We start from the raw sequence: 12,115 nt of genomic DNA on the forward strand, positions 1-12,115 counted from the left end.
ATGCACAGGAGAGCAGAGGGGAAGAGGGGGGGGGGCACCACTTTATTCAGACCAGGTGGCCATGCGTGCTACGGCCCAAATGACGAGCAGCTGTGCTGGAGTGCTCCCGCCAACACACACACACACACACACACACACACACATACACGCACACACACTTTCTCCAGAAGACCCAACATGATGTCTGTCAGCCTTTTTCTGTCTTTTGAGATGCTCGGTCTCTTCCTGTCCATCCAGCAGATCACCACACCCTGCTGTACAAACAGCAGCATCACCTCACTGTCACTCTCGTTAATGGCAGAATGAGTAGGATTATCCTAAGGATCGGGCCAGATCGTAAGCACGCATCCGAGAGAAAGCCACGAAAATGTATTGAACGAATGAAAATATAATGATCTTTTTTAAGCCTTTAAGTTCAAACTGTCCACAAACAAGCAGTGACTGAATCAGTGTGTAAATTGAATACAATAAATGAATAACGTTAATCCAATGACGTCTTACTGCTTGTACAAATAGTAGAGAAAAAAACAGGTAATTTTAGTGAGCTTCAAATTTGGTTTTGACAAAACTGGTTTCTCCTTTATCTGTTTGAAGATTAAAATATGTGTCTCTAAAGCGGCTGTAATCAGGAGTTCAAGTGGGCCGGAACGATCCAGAACGGAGTTCTGACACCTTTCGATTAATAGGCAAATAAATCTGAAACAGTTTCATAAAAATGTCAAGCGAGTTCACTTTTCGCATGCTGCAGCCTGGCGTTCCTTCCATCTGATGCCATCGAGATAATCATTAAACAACTAACTCAACAAAATAATGTCCGCCCACAGTCATTTCCCCCTGTTGCACCACGACAATCTTACTTGGAATCCCCAAATTGGAAGTGAGACAAAAAGTGATACCAGAGCAAGCGAACGCTCACAGACAGACTAGATGCCTTGATCAATCAATGTATGGTTGATAAGTTCAATGCACACATACAGCGGGATATTTGTGTGATTTAAGCAGCTGTCTATACATATTATGCTTTGATAAAAACAACAAAAATTGACTTGAAGTATATAAAAAATGCAGGAGGTCTAAACAAGACTAATGGCGGCTCAAAGGAGGAAAGGGGTGGGGGGGCTTCCCTCCAGTAATATTAAGCCTGGACCCCCGTCTGTCCTCTCTAAATGTGGTGGTAAATTTAATAAAACGTAAACGTGATCTGTTTCGCATGACATCCAAAAAAGGCTTCCAGAAAGGCTTTCTGTGTGGATTGACCTGCCAAATTCCACTTCAACCCCTGGCTGTCATCGATATATCGTAGCATTATAATCATAACAATGTATCGTGAGTCGCCCCTTGTGATGAACCTACAAAGGATAGCATCACCTGAATCTGCAGCTCCCCTCAGAAGACACAGCTAACAGACAAAGCTAGCAACTAGCTTAGCGGAGCACTTAGCGACTACAGAGAGGGATATTTCTGAGGAGTTGGTGGATATCACACTTCGTGGGGTTGGAGAAAACGTTGCCAGTGAATGCAAACAATTTTTTTTTTGCTTTTGCAGAGCCACTATCTTCCTAACAAACAAACTGAATCTCTGACGATTGCTGTTGAAGGCCCGTTGTGGCGTCCTTGTTGGGAGGTTTGTGTAAAACCTTTTCTGGTGTGCATTTTGTTAGTAGTACTGTATGCTTGTCGATTACGTGACTGGCATCCCCTACTGCGAGCCGAGCAGCCGCGCTCAGTCGCCTGCAGTCGCCTGTGGGTTTTTCTTTGGAGAGCTCTTATCTCTTGCAGCTAGAGCATGACACTAGGGGCTAAGGGCAACAGATTCACGCCAAGTGCTCTCTCTTTTCCCACCTCTATGTGTATGTGTGTGTTTATGACTTTCAGATCAACTGAGTGGCATGCCTGTCTCGCACGAAGTGCCCGTTTTCACGCCAAAGCCCGTTCCAACGTCAATTCGCTTTGTCAGTCAATTTGCTGAATGGACCGCCTCGCCTTTCATGTTGAGTTGTTTATCTGGCCCCCGCCCAGCCAACTCTGTTCTTACATGGCCCCAGAGAAACAGACAGCAGGAAATCCCGCGTATGAACTGCTGCTCTGAGTACACTGCAAGAGATGAGCCTCCATATCACATCTGTATTTGTAATCCTGTTATCCACAAGGTACTGAAAATCAGCAGCCGGTCATGGCAATAAACCCTTTCGCACAACATGAATTTATACCCATACCGTGCTATTCCTCCATAGTCGGAACAAGTGAATACGCACATAGACAGGCAGAGACAATTAATTTTATCTTTGTGAATGCATGTCCAAAGATTTGATATCCGGCAGGGTGTCCCGAACATCCAATCAGCTCTCTGGTCCGGTCTGAAGCCGGGGCTGCTCTGAGGGAGCCGGGCCGTGACTAACGTGAACCACCGTCACCATCACTGAGCTGGCAGCCAGGAAATAAATACAGCTGGACGAGACAGTGGACCAGCACGCCTTCCAGTTATGTTTGGTCCCAGGTGAACCTCCGCCAGACGGGGAACTAGTAGATCAGCAGCACGGACTTCTGACAGGCTTTTAGAGAGGCGGCGACGAGACCTCGAACACATTATGTCACTCAGCAACTGTGTGGTAACATACCTATAAAAATAATTGTGTTATGAAACGTTGGAACTGCAGACATATGTAATCAGTCAAACGACAGCTTCTGACGCAACAGAACAGAAACAGAAATTCCGTAAGATACACCAGTAATTTGACTCATGAAGTCCAATTTTTACATCATGGGGAATACTCGACACCCCGGGAGAACAATTCTATAGGGTCTTCTGTGGCTCTTGAAGAGCTTTAAAAGGTTTTAGAAAATAACCCTGATGATGTCTTTGGGGTCACCTCGGCTTGACGACTACACATTTCTAACAGAATGCCTGTGTTATAAACAAGGGGGAGTGTGGAGTTCAAAGACATTGGCATTCAGAGAGTCTAAGGAAGCACTTTCGAGTTGCATTATGGGAATTGTAGGATCCACCATTTCAGGTGTCAGGATTTCACATCTAATAATTTATAAAATAATCTTTCTCTTATGTATATACTACAAAATGTAGTCTATCTGTATTTGTGTCCTTTGCATATCTCGCGTTCATCTGATCTACTTCCAATCGGCGGGAGAATTGATGAAGACCCGAGGAGGAGGAGGCAATGGGGCGATGCTTCAGGGATCTGCAGACGTCAAGCATTGCGTCCGCAGCGGACCTTTACAGGCTGCGGCTCATTGACTGCAGTACACTTTTGCTGCTGGATAATGCATATACTTCACCTGACCCGCCAGATGGTTTGTTACACCGAACCATCTGAGAAGTTGTCATTGGAGACTGTTTGAAGAAAGGGCCAGATTTGCCAGAGGATTGGATGAACCATCTCTCAATCAAACTCTTGGCGAAGCCAGAAGGGAGAAGAGCGAAAAACCTCTTTCTTTAGAGTCTATGAAGTCGTCAGGTATTTCCTTGATTTGTAGTTCCAGTTCTAGCTAAAAACCGTATGCCCTAAGCACTATGTCTGTTGCCACACTTGCACTCACACACACACACACACACACACACACACACACACACACACACACACACACACGCACTGTAGAGACACACAGATCTGTTTTTGACGGCAGTATCAATATTGGGCGACTTCTTACTAAATTTGGGTCCACTGTTTGTTTTGATCAGCTTTGATGTGGCAGATCTCTAACTTGTCCATCAGTCTTCCAGCATGAAACCGTTGATATTTGCAACTGACATGGTTTAACACTATAGAAATATTGCAGATTCATTATTGGACATTCTTCCCCTGGGCCCTTTAAAACCAAGTTCATCACGCCATTGCATTACTCGTCCACCGTGAAAAAAGTTGTGAGAATAATTACAGAAATAATGTATATTTATAAAACCAACAGAAATGTGTAAATGTTAAGGACAGATGTAAACGTTCTACAGGACATTAACAATATACAATCCATGGCAGCTCCTGTAGCCAAGTTGGGAAGCAGCCCGTCAGATCCACGGCCCATTTGAGCTGCTTGGTGGAACCGCGCTGCCCGGGCCTGTGTAACTGTAGTGTTGGTGTGACCCATGTCCCGTTCTCTGTGGGCAGAGTAGAGGCATTCCAGCAGCTGTCACGCTCCCAGCCTTAAGTAAACCCTGCTGGCGTAATCGTCCGAGGGAAGCAGCCAGAGGAGTTGCTGAACCACTGGAATCACGCACTCACTTAACAGTGCCCGCATTGAACGAGGCTTAGCGAGCGAGGCAGCCCGGGCCAGATCTGCAGCACCTGCAACACCTGACCCATCCAACGCGGCATTCACGTCATGTGGGATTTGATATGACATTCCTGCTTGGGGAAGCTGTTCACGTCAGATGAACTCTGACGGAGGTAACTATAACAAGTTGGGTTTGGCAGTGGGCCCAGGCCTTTTTGATTTTACAAATTCTGACATGACCCTCTGTATATGTGGAGGGAAATATCTGCAGTTTAGAATGGGGATCGGTAAGTTTGTTTCTAATAAACCCGAGAAGATGTACAGCTATTTGTTCAAAGTCACAAAACGAATGTAAAATGTATTTATTGTGTTATATGACGACACAGTTACATCATTTGTTTTAATTTAAAGGTTTGGTTTGCCGGAGAGTTTGTGAGGAAACATCTGAAAAAGCTGTGAATAACTATCGTAATAGCGTCTTATTAGGCTTGAAGGTTGACTAGACCCACCAGAACATGTCAACCACTAATTGGTTGACTTTTGCAGTTTGACTGGTGATCCGCAGTGCAAGTCTTCTTATTAAGATTTATTTTACCTTGTTTCCCACCAGAACACTCTACTTTACATTCATCCATTAAAATACACAGAACTAGCTTCAAGGCTTTTACTATGAGAACACTTCAACACATGTTGTTACTTAGCTGTCAACAGTTTTCATAAAGCAGTCCCCGACTTATCGAGACCTTATTTCTCAAAAGACACTTTTGTGTTTTGAAATTCCATTTTAAATGATTCAAGCTTGGACGTTCTATTCTTGACTTTGGGAAAAGAAGCGTAAAATAGATTATTTTATCGAAAATTCTACTAACTAGCTTTTTTGAGTGAAGACCATGAGATGTAATTGAAAGCTCTGGAAAAGGTATTTTAACTGGACCTTTGAGTCAAGACTTTCGCTACATCACGTTTTTATTCCTCTGGAACAGCAACAGGCTTTGTTTTTTCGGGTCATCCGTTGGTCCGTCCTTCTGTCCATTTGTTAGATTGTCCCATTCTATCCAATTCTCGTGAACACAATATCTCGGCTGGAAGGAATTTCTTCAAATTTGGTATAAATGTCCCTCAGACTCACGAATGGACTGATTCGAATTTGGCGGTCAAGTCCACTGTGACATCACAGAACAGGTTTTTGTTCAAAACTCAGGGTATCTTATTAATTATGACAATTTCTCACAAATATCTGATAGGATAAAATGATGGGTAGACGGATGGATTAAAACTGCAACTTGACTGGTTGGCAAAGGAATACAACCGCTGGTGAGTTAGGATTGAAATGCAGCATATGTGCAGGCACACTCGCATACAGTACGTACCAAATGGGTTAATCCCTGGCTTTCATTATGAGTTCCAGAGTAACATGCATCGCATAGACTAGTGAAATACTTGAGGCATAGAGAACAGTGAATACACACACTTCATTTAGATGTAGACATCAGCAGATTGCCACCAAAAAGGGCAGAAAAGGGCCACTGATGCATTTGCCCCTGTGTTATTTACCACAGCAAGACTGCTGTGTTTGCCTCGTTATATACCTCCTTGTCTAACTCACACTTTCTCCCTCTCTCTCCGACACACACACACAGACACACACAGAGGAGGGCCTGTAAGCGTCCTCCTCAATTAGGAGTGTTTAGCTTTAACAGTGCGCCGGCGTCGGCTAAGCCACGGCTCCCTCGAGACCAAGCCGCCAATCTCCCTGAGTCAACACATGCGTACATACAGTACCCTGACCACCGCACAAAATGACTCAGACACACACATACGCACACATAATCTTACACACAATTTGCAACCAACTGTAATCGGTCCGTTAGTTTGCTACTTCAACACAGACAGCGCCCCCTCTGGAGGCCTTTCTCCACACACTGTGCTGATACACAGCTCAGGTCATCAGCTTCAACTGTCTGACATGTGGTTACATGCTGAGTTAGTGTGTGTGTGTGTGTGTGTGTGTGTGTGTGTGTGTACAGGTGTTATACACTACACTCATTCATACAGAGACACCTGGTTGTCTTGGAGTGTGTGTGTGTGTGTGTGTGTGTGTGTGTGTGTGTGTGTGTGTGTGTTTTGACAGCTGGGTCTAACCAGGCTGCACGGTGTCCTCAGACGTCCCGCAGAAACCTTAACCCTTTGACCTGCCACCTCAATCGCCACCAGCTACACACTGCAGCTCAAATCAACTGCAGCAACATTCACTCGAGTCCCGTTTAGGTAACCCTGTTATTCAAAGATAACAGGTAAACAATAGCTGGATTCAATGAGAGTGTGCTGAACATTCACTCTAAGTAGAGAAAAAGTGTCTCCTTGATGTTTTCAAGTATACCATATAGGTTTATTCAATGGCTATCAGTAAAAAAAACATGTTTGCTTTCTGAGAAGTCAAATTCATGCTGGTAATAATAATGGGAGCTGAAACTTTTTGTATGCTAACAAAACTTTTTTTTAGATGTTGAAGGGTTATAGTACCAAGTGCGGAAGTGCATACTAATTAATCTTAACTTTTAGAAAGACTTCAGGAGAGTTTGAATTGGGTAACACAAGCTCATGGAAGAGCAGCTAGCAAGGTAAGTGCCAGGACTTTGGACTTTGCCTGATATCAGAAAGAATATGTTAACCCATTACACTCCAACTCCATCTTCAGTCTAGGATTGCCTCCACTCGAATCGATTTCCATGGGGGAGGACAATTCCAATTTCCCTAACCAATCACTGGAGACCAACGTATCTGCCTGAATCTAGCGTCATTTTAAGCGTAGCCATGCTAACATACTGGTTTTGCGGAGCGAAGTAAAACCAAACTACGATGTTGGGGGATATCGATAAGTGTCAACACCAGACAGCGGCTTGACGACTCTGCTAGTGGCGCCGATTGCTGATTGGCTGATTGGCTAATTGGCGCTCACTTGTTCGATTCTCTTTCAACCGAGAAACTGAGAGACTGTTTCATGTCTTGATGCCCAAGCAAGCACATTCTTGCAGTTATGAATAAAACACTGCATCAAAATTTGTCTTGATTTAAACTGCAAAATGTAGGAATTCAGGTTTCGTTAGCATCGGCTTACTTGGAACATTTTTAAGCTCTGTAAATGGGTGTTTCTTATTAACATTCTCATTGGGAGTCATATTGACTTCTCTCCACATTTTCATATGCACAGGCTTGAACATTTGTCTTTCTATCAACGCCAACTTAGACAATTTTTAGTTTCAGCAGGTTATCTTTGGAAACCTGGACACCGAAATGAACTAATTCCACCTTGCAACCTAAATTTTTAAGACACTTTTATGTTTTTTAGTTGTCCGTCTGTCCATCCGTTCAAAACATTCTAATATTTGGCACCATCGTCCATTTGGACTCAAGGATGAAAGGATTACATTTCGGTGGTCAAAGGTCAGGTCTTATTGGGTGTGTCCCAGTCTCGTGGACACTTAATCTCAGCAACGCCTTGAGGAAATTTCTTCAAATTTGGCACAAATGTCCACTCAAGGATAAACGGAAGAAGTAATTCTATTTTCAGATTTGTATGAACTGACCATTGGTGCAATCTTAGAAAAATTTTTTGGAAAAGAATTGCTCTGAGTACTGAGTAAACTGTACTGAGAGGTAAGGTTGAATTATTCTTTTTCACACACTTGATATTGTTACATGATTCATGGCGATGTCAAGTTTTAAATGTTCCCCTGTGCCCGACTTGCAATAATGTGATTTTTTTGCCAACAGAGTGTTTTTTTTCTGGGCTTTAACGTTGCATAAGGGATCCCCATTTTCCAAAGAAAAGAGTGACTGTTGGTTATAATCCAACATCATCCTGAAACATTTTGACCACAGGGCTGCAGTGTGCCTGGACCCTGTTGGGAAAACACTGTTCTGGAGAATGTTCACTGAATCGAGTGTGTGTTCACAGTCCTGCTGTGTGTGTGTATGTGTGCGAAAGAGACCATGTTTTTTTTTAACCTATGCACAATAGTTTTTATAACCGCTGGAGGGCACAGCCAGATCTGTCTGTTTGTGTGCGTTTGCACGTGCTGCGTGCTGCATGTCTACGTGCGCATGTACCTGTGTATGTGTGTGTGCCACAGATCCTAAGAATGCATGTATTGTTTATGACTTTCCTGAAGTGTGTAGGGAAAAAGGCAGGGAAACCGAAACCTAATGGGGCTCTTCGCTCGCTGCTCTCCGCAGCCCGTCCGCAGGCTGTACCAGACAGAAAATTGGGAGGGTTGGGGTCCAAATTACACTTGGTGAGAGAAGAGAACGCTGCATTTGTTTCCTGCTCGGTGTGTGTGTGTGTGCGTGTGTTTGTGAGTGTGTGTTGTGAAGTGCGATTGCTGTGTTTCTCTCTGGCCTTGGCGATGGTGGCCTCACTGCGACAGGCTCTTTAAAGAGTATTATCGATTCTATCCTTCTGGGTGTCGGTGTTCAGCCGAACATAAACACAGGAGACACTACCACTGTGTGTGTGTGTGTGTGTGTGTGTGTGTGTGTGTGTGTGTGTGTGTAAGCCATAGACAGTATATAAAGATGAGCGACGCATCTCTGACCCTACAAAAATGAAGCTAGAATATCCAGGTTACGGGTGCTAGCATCTTGAACCGGTGAGAAAATTAACTGTGGTAGGGATCAGGGGGTGGAGCCACTAAATTGAGGTCCCGCCCACACACCTGCCCGAGCCAACAACGAGCACAGCGCGGCCACGACTTGTTAGCTTGAGAGCACCTAGCTGCTACGCTAGCACCACGGTAGCTGTTTGGCTAGAATTGGCACAACAACTAACCACAATATCTTTATGAATACATTTATGATCAGATTGATGCATGTTCTATAACACAGACTTGTGATTCGTGTTTCAGAAATGTCATCTGCGTGCCTGCAGACTTACACTGCCAGGATATGAACACACACGACCGCAGCACTGGATAACCTCACTCATTGGAAATGTTGCTAAGCTAGCTGGCGATGAGATAGAGATGATTGGTTTAAGTTAGGCCTTGAGCTCAAGAAGTTAGGGCCAGGGCAAGCCATTGGTCAGAGCCTAGGCCCTGAACAAATCAAATTACTGGTAACCCGGCGAGCATGGACGCCTCGCCAATCCCAGCTCTTGAATGCTACATGGGGAGGGTCTTGCCAAGAAAAGCAGTGGGATCCATAATCACGCGTCAGTGACTGTCTTTATAAGTCTTTATACTTTTCAGTCTATGTTTGAAACAGACAATCACGTTCATGGAAAGTTAAAGTTATCTCCCCTTGATGCTTCTACTATACAATTTTCGCAAAGAACTGCGCAGGTGCCTCAGTGACTACTGCAATCAGAGCAGCTGTCAATCATGACATCTCATCCCCTTTTTTACGGCATCAAATAAATAATCAAAACCAAACTCATCAGAAAAATGAACACTTCAATCATACATCAGTATGATAACAACTACCTAAAATGACAGAAACCATCTTTGGGAAAAATATATTTGACGTTTTTTGTTTGGCCCATGTCCCATCCGCTAACATGGAGGGGGTGGGGTGTATGACCTATCACTGCAGCCACTCACCAGGGGGCGATTGAGATGTCATGTCGTCTATCTTCATGTACAGTCCATGGTGTCATCCATGATCCCCTCTGACACAAATCCATGCAGTAGTAGAACAGTTTTTATGTAATTCACTAATGCAAATTAGTGCGTGTGACACAAAGAGCTCCACTTGCAATTGCTATTAGGGAAAAATCAACCCTAACCCTGTGTGCAATAGAGGTGTCCCGTTTTCTTTCCATTAGATGATTTAATACAGAATGAAAAAGCAAATTTCTACTTCTAAATCCACCTGCTGATTGTGAACTGTGTTCTGTTCATTTAGCAATCTAAAGTGATCTGTGGCGATGAATATTTATGCCAAACGTTTGGTAACAATGGTAACATATATAATGCATTAAGTCAGTTAAAAAAGCGTGCGACTTATTGAACAATGAATTTATGAATCGACCTTAGTTAGAGGCCTAAGGATGTACAAATGTACAAATGATGTGCAAAAAGTAAGTAACATAGTCTGAATAGAGAACCAGTGTTTTCTAACAGACATGCTGACGCTATAATTGTGCTGCAATAAAAAACACAAACAATATGTTGTTCACAGAAGGTCTGGTCACTGCTTGAGAAACAGACTAAATTACCTTATTATTGTTTTAAAATTGTAATGTTACAAGCACACCTGGGGTTATTGGGAGAGTAAGGTTATACCTATGGGGGGTAAAACAAAATGGGTAAAATATACATTTCTGGTGTACATTTTCATAATCATCACACATTCTGTCTGGCAAGACGTGAGTGTGATGGGGGGGAGGGGGGGTCCACGCTCGGCAAAAGTAAACACGGTGGTGTGTTCGGCTGATCGCTGGCGTTTAGAGGCTTTACTAAGTGGCACCTGGTCACTGCCAAAACAAACAAAACCGTGTGTGTGTGTGTGTGTGTGAGACGCATGTGTGTGTGTGTGTGTGTGAGACGCATGTGTGTCTGCGCGCACACGCGTGGGCGAGCGTGTTGCTGCTAAGTGCCGCCGTGTGTCGGCCAACACAAACAGGCTTAATGAGAAGCAGCTCTTGGGACAGAGAGAGAAAAAGTGAGTGAGAGACAGACAGAGAGAGAGAGAGAGAGAGACGGAGGAGACCCGGCCAGGCCAAGCACACTGACCCCGCTGTCTCTCTCACACGGACTTAAAGGACACACTGTTCCCCTCTGTCCTCCTCCTATAGCATGACCATCACCTTCATCAGCCTCTACCTGCCCTCTCACTCCTCCACACTCCTTCCTGTCCCCCCGAAGTAGTACAGCTCCATCTGCAGCAGTTACAACCGATTACACATTGATGCATCAGTATTAACAATCTGATGTCAGATAAATAACAGAGGCCAGAGTCACAGAGGCCATGTTTGTGCAGAATGAGGACTTTTATTTTTAATACTTAGCATTTTGCTAATACTTTTATTTAAGTATAATATTAAATAAAGGAGAATAACTTGTAGTTGAGTATTTTTTAATTTCACACAAGTAAAGGCTCTTGCCATGCAGTTAGCCATAGAGGCTACTTTCTGCGTTTAGAGACAAGCCTTTGAAATAATTCATGTTAAGTTTTAAGTAAATTTAAAATGTAACTTTATGATGTAGAAAAGGCTTTTTTATTACTTGTCATTTAAGTTGTGTCGGGACTGCAAATTAGCTGTCAAGTTAAGCCAAACATTGATGTTGATTAATGAGCACTACCAAATAGATTCATTAATGAATTATTTAATTAAATAAATATACAAATAAACAAAATAAAGTTCTTGTCTTGTGTGAAACCAAGTCATTGTTGACTTTTTTTCTACCTTACTTTGCAACATAACTTCTGTACTTAACCAAAGCCAGTTATGTAACAAATGTAGTTATTAAACGTAACAAACACACTTATTTTAATCCGAACCACAACCCTTAACAATCCTTATCTTCCTTAAAAGTAGTTTTGTTGTGTCAGTAAAACTTAAATCTAAGTAAACATGTTTGAAGTTTATTTTGAAAAGACACTGTATGCATGTAATGTCACATCCAAAACTGACGCTAGAGGGGAACCTGGAGCGCCATGGGTTGATACGTGAGGCCACCGACGTGTTGCACACATTACAGAAGCTAGAGGACCAGAGATCAGTGAAACTAGTTGATTGACTGACTCCACTCATCAAGTAGCTCAGTGTGTCACAGTCCATCTCATTCACTACTCCACAGGCCCTTCACTGCCATTTCCCATCCATCCACCAGATGCCCTCGGACTTTCCCTCCTTTCCCAATCACCTGACTGCCCCCCCCCCCCCCCC

Source organism: Anarrhichthys ocellatus, unplaced genomic scaffold (genome assembly GCF_004355925.1).
Source record: "Anarrhichthys ocellatus isolate YVR2014 unplaced genomic scaffold, GSC_Weel_1.0 scaffold100, whole genome shotgun sequence".
Taxonomy (NCBI): Eukaryota; Metazoa; Chordata; class Actinopteri; order Perciformes; family Anarhichadidae; genus Anarrhichthys; species Anarrhichthys ocellatus.